We start from the raw sequence: 5,994 nt of genomic DNA, 5'->3' as shown, positions 1-5,994 counted from the left end.
CCCCCCCCCCGCCCCCTACGTCGCATTTCCAAGGTTGCATCGGGTCCGTGCTGAGGCGCCGCCAGCCGCCGCCGTCCTCCGGGGAGGAGATGCGGGCTGCCCCCCCGTCGGCTTTCCCCAGCGACGATGCAAAACTGCGCCGCCTTCCTTGCCAGAGAGGCGCTCAGGGTCCAAGCGTGGCCTCGGCCAGAGCCGATGCCTGGGGCGGATTGCCGGGCACACGCTGCCAGCCCCGCTGTCCCGCCGGCTCACCGCCTGGGAAGTCTCACCCAGGGCACTGCTAACTGGGTGTCCTGCCCTTCAGGGTAAAAAGCTGTCCCACCCCTGTTTTAATGCGAGTCAAATCAGGCCCGGATTAAAGCCCATGTCTGTTTTCAGCTGTGAAGCTGTGAAGCTGGCTTGTGGCTACATAATCACCTTGCTGGGGTCGTTTGACCCCAGTACTATTTCCTGCCAGGGCAGGGGGTCAGACTTCATGATCTGCTCAGGTCCCTTTCAACGCTACCAACTATGAAACTATGAATCCCAGCCCAGGAAGCCACACAGACAGCTTCAGTGGGTGCTAGGGAAGGGAAGGGGAAGCTATCTGCCATCTCTCTCAAAAGCCCAGATCCTGCCCCCACCTGCCCTCTGAGAAGGGCACTCTCATGACCCTTGCATCTTAAACCAGTGACTCCCAACCAGGGGGCCTCTGGGGTGCCTTGAGATCCTTTCAAAGGTGCCAGGGGCAATGGTAGCGCTGTGAGGTGTGCAGACATGATCCACAAGGGGTCCCAAACTGAAACAAGCAGGCAGTAAGTTTAAAGCCAGCAAAAAGAAGGGCTTGGTTTTTTTTGCACAGCCCTTCATTCAAACGTGGAACTCATTGCCACCAGATATTGTGGGGGCTGGCAGTTTAGCCAGATTTAAAAAGAGCCTGGGCAAATCGGTTGCCCCAGCATCTCCCCGCCCTCTCTGCTACATGCATCAGGGTGTTTTTAAGCCTTCCTCAGAGGCATGAATGACTCCCGTGACTGCAGGGGCACCATGGTGGCAAGTGGCAGGTGGGGACTGCCCGCACCCACTGCCAGTGGTGTTGGCATCAGCAAGCGGTAAGCAGGGACCACCTGCAGCTGCCACCGGCGGTGTCAGCAGCCAGGGGGGAGGAAGGGGTGGCAAGTGGCTGGCACCAGGCAGCAAGCGGGGCCCACCCACAGCCGCCGGAAGCCATGTCAACAACAAGGCAGGGTGGTGACCGCCCGCAGAAGCCGGCGGCAGCTTCAGCAGCAACCAATCTCGGGGCGAGGGAGGGGAGCATGTGCCTCACTGTGCCCTCCCTATGTGTTGCCAAGGCTCAGAGGTTTTGGGTCCTGGCTACAGCCAGGCCTGGGGACTTTGGCTGGGGTGTGCCAATGCTTTTGCTGGGAATGAAGCTAATGGTTCCTGGCTGGAGGGTCTTGCCTCTCTGCTGAGGGTCAGAGAGATGGCCATATTTGGGGTCAGGAAGGAATTTACCCCCCGGTCAGATTAGTGTAGACTGTGGGGAGTTTTGCCTTTCTGTGTAGCAGGGAGAAGGGCCCTCTACTTGGGACCTCTTGAGGGTATATTGACAACATTTCATAGAAGCAAGACCCTGGCTGCCCCAGTTCCCCTGCTTTACCTGTGGCAGGTTAGGGCATTAGCTCTTATGTTGTGTCAGGCTTGAGGGTAGTTTTACAAAGAGTTAATGGATGGTGTGGAAGGGTTTGACGAAGACTGATCCTGTCTTGGACAGGGGTTGGACTAGATGACCTCTGGAGGACCCTTCCAGCCCTGCTTCTCTGTGATCCTATTTGTTTGCAAATATCTAGTTGGTCGGATAAAAGATATTACCTCTTCCATGTGTTCTGATTCCTTCTGTGATCCTATGAAAATCTGGGAGAAAAGAGACATTCCCTGAGCATGGGATGTAAAAGGCACAGCCTCTGAATCAGAACTGCCTTAGAGACCTTTAAGGCTGGAGGCTGCAAGGGAGAGAGCAAGAGTGGGGGGGGAAATGAACCCCAGTTCACTCTCTCTTTCAGCATCTGCTGTCTGCTGCGTGTGACACAGGAGACCGGACTAGGGTCTGACTCAGCGGTATCTCTTATGTCCAAGACAAACCCTGGGGTCCCCCACAGAAATCCAAGGTGTTAGAAATATGCTGTCCTGCTGCCACTGTTCTGAGCTCTCTTCCCCCAAAGAAAGGCTATGGGATCTTTGTGCCACAAAAGACGTGAATGCAGAGGAGGGCTGGCCTTTTCAAGGGGAGTTTTAAGCTGGGGACTTCCCCCCTACCTTTAGCTCCTGTAGGGCAAAGAGGAGAAGACTGTGTGCTCTCTCAGGATCACAGAAAAGGAGGATTGGAAGGGACCTCAGGAGGTCATTGAGTCCAACGCCTGAGGCAGGATCAGTCCTTGTCAAACCCTTCCACACCATCCATTAATTCTTCACAAAACTACCATCAATCCTGACACAACGCAAGACCTAGCTCCTTAACCTGCCACAGGTAAAGCAGGGGAACCAGAACAGCCCATGTCATAGAAGTAGGGCTGGAAGGGATCCCCAGAGTCCAACCCCTGTTCAGAGCAGCACCAAGAGTGACTTCAGCACTGGCTGTAAAAAAAAGATGTAAAAAATGTTCAAAAACAAACAAAAAAGAGCTGAAAACATGGGCAGCCCAAGATGTAAATATGGCTTGTGCTGTTGTTTCTCTTACCAAAGAAGGGGGCCTGGCAGGGCATGTTAAATTGTCCCTCAAGATGTCTATGCCCTCACACCAGTAGCCACCCACCTGGGACCCAGTTTGCCCCCCTTATTTATTTTAGAAGAAATAAGGAAGGTTAATAATTGATTTAAAAATAAAAAAAGCCAAGGATCTTTTCCTGGTTAGCTCAGATGAGCACCTTTAGAAGCACACTAAAGCTGAATCTCTTCTTATGTGGAAAAGAGTCAGGCAGCATCAGTTAGGGCAGGGCATAGCGTTGCCAGGTCTTAAATATGAAATTATCGTATTGTGAGCTCAAGATTATCGTATTTGCTGAAAAATTATCGTATGCTGAAAAAATATGTAAATGTGAATGCAAATAAGTACACAAATAAGTCTTCTTATTTACTTCTTATTGCTCACTGCAATTCACTAGTGAAGAACTGGGCCAGCAAAGTTGAAACATTTCTTTATTTTGAAGCAAGCAGACATGGGGATATGGTGAGAGCTGCTTTGCCTGGCAGGAGAAGCACCATGTATCTGGGCCCAAGAAGGCAGCTTTCCTTAAGTGTTCCCCAGGATAACTGTTCTTCTGGCGTAGTTTAGCACCCTCCAAGGTGTTGGGCCTTAGAGCCCACTTTATGGAAATGGGAGGCTCCTCTTTAGCTTGTTCCTGTGGCCATATGGCTGAGGGCAGGCAAAATTTGGGGGCATCCAAACCCCAAGCCTCCAGGGTTGGGGCTGCATGTAGGATGCCTGCCAAAGATGCTGGAAATAGCTGAAGCCCCTGGAGAGGGTGGAGGATGTTTGCTGGTTGTAGGGCCACTTATGGTTCTGGACTGACTCATGGATTTGGATTTGATTTGGCTGATTTGGCTTGGAACATGAAAAAATTCTTTAAAAAGAAGGGGGGGCTTCTTGGCCTCTTGTGGGCTAAGTAGCTGCTGTACTGGTCTGTTGCCTAAACCAAGATGGATTTAAATGGTATTGTGTAATGGAGCGTGCACCCCTGTCCCATGCACTGTGGACAGGACAGCCTATGTCTTGTAATTAGCTTCCCAGTGGCCAGCATCCAGTGGGAGGATCTTGGCTACACGCCTGCTTTATGGAAATGAGGGAATCCTCCCTAGCTTGCTCCTGTGGCCTTTGGTCAAGGGCAAGTGAGACATGCGAACCCCAAGCCTCTGGACTTGGCCCTGCACATAGGAAGCTCACCAATGGATATCTGAAGCTCCAGGCTGTGGTGGTTGCAGCACCACGTATGGTATTTGAACAACTGAGCTTTGCTCAGTCAAAAGGATTTGGAATTTATCCGGCTAATTGGACCTGGAACATGAAAAACGTTCCAAAAAATTGTGTGTGTGTGTGTGTGTGTGTGTGTGTGTGTGTGTGTGTGTGTGTGTGTGTGTGTAAACTTGCCAGTTTTGTGCTACATATGGTACGTGAACAAGTGAGTCTTGCTCAGCTGAAAGGTTTCAGAACTGATTTGACTAATTGGACCTTAAACACAAAAAATTTTCCAAAAAAAAAAAAAAAGAGCAATGAGTTTTGCTCAGTCCATATGATTTGGAACTGATTTGGCTAATTTGACCTGGAATATGACTTTGTTTTTTAACCAAAAGTTAGTTAAGACTCCCTGAGAGTGACCTGGACTTCACATTTGCAGCATCAGTTAGCTGCCTCAAAAATTATTGGAATCAAAAGCCATGGCAGAAGTGATATTTTGTATTAGACCAACTAGAGATTTGCAAAAAAAGGTCTTCATTTGCATGCTTTCAGGTATCCTTCATCAGGCATAGGAGATTGCCAAATTGTAAAAGTTCTCTTAGGTAGAAATGAAAACTCTGGTGAAGGATACCTATACCTGAAAGCTTGCAAATGAAGACTTTTTTTTTTTTTTGCAAATATCTAGTTGGTATAATAAAAGATATCACCTCTGCTACGAGTTTTGATTCCTTTTGCCTCTAGACCAATACGACTACAACCTGGATACCTCCAAAATTATGGTACAGGTAATTTGTCAGGTAAACAAATGTGTCAAAATTTTGTCAGATAAAGAATATTGTTCTTGCAAAGAAAGCTTGCAAATAAAGAACTTCTTTTGTTGTTGCAAAAATCGAGTTGGTCTAATAAAATACATCACCTCTGCCACAAGTTCTGCTTCCTGGGACATTTTGGAATCAGAATTCATGGTAGAGGTGATATCCTTTATTATCATTTTATTATTATTTATCATTTTATCAGTTATTATGGTTTGTTATTTATTTATTATTATGAATTATTTATCATTTATTATTATCTTTTAATATTTCATTTTTCAAAAATAGAGTTGTTCTAATAAAAGATATCACCTCTACCACAGTTCTCCTTCCTGGTATATTTTTGAATCAGTACTCATGGTAGAGGTGACATTTTTTATTATTATTTTATTATTTATTATTTTATCAATTATTGTAGTTTACTATTATGCATTCTTTATTATTATTATTATTTCATTATTTTATTTTGCAAAAATCAAGTTGCTCCAATAAAAGACATCACCTCTATCAGGAGTTCTGGTTCCTGGAATCAAAAGTCATGGTAGAGGTGGTATCTTTTACTGTCATGTTATTATGCTTATCATGTATTTTATTTTATTATCTATTATTATGATGTGAGCTATTATTTTATTCATTATTATTATGTGTTGCTGTTTATTACTGTTGTTTTACTATTATTATCAGTTATTATTGTTTATTATTATTATTTCATTATTTTATTTTCCAAAAATCAAGTTGCTCTAATAAAAGATGTTACGCGGCAAGTTCTGATTCCTGGGGCATTTTGGAAACAGAAGTCATGATAGTGACGATATCTTTTACTGTCCCGTTGTTATGCTTATCATTTATTTTACTATCTATTATTACGATGCTTGAGCTATTATTTTCTTCACTACAATTATGTATTGGTATTTATTACGATTGCTTTACTATTATTTATTATTATTCATTTAATTTTGCAAAAAATCTAGTGGGTCCAATAAAAGAAAGCCGCGAGTTCTGATCCCTTTTGCCTCTGGACCACCCCGGCTGTACCCTGGATACTTGACCCAGGCACCTGGGGCACGTCTACTGCTCTGGCTGGTGCAGGCTACGAGGGTCGAGGTGCGGATGTCAATACGACCCTGCTCGTAGCCCGGCTGCAAGGGGAGGCAGGGGCTGCCTCGTGCGGGGCCCGGGACAGCCGCGCCCGCAAGCTCGGGGCTTTCCCACGCTGCGGGGGCGGCGGCAGCTCCCCCGCCGATGGGGCGT

The sequence above is a fragment of the Gavialis gangeticus genome, unplaced genomic scaffold, assembly GCF_001723915.1.
Source record: "Gavialis gangeticus isolate Ggan-Ray unplaced genomic scaffold, GavGan_comp1, whole genome shotgun sequence".
NCBI lineage: Eukaryota > Metazoa > Chordata > Crocodylia > Gavialidae > Gavialis > Gavialis gangeticus.
Note: the sequence above shows the minus strand (reverse complement) of the source record.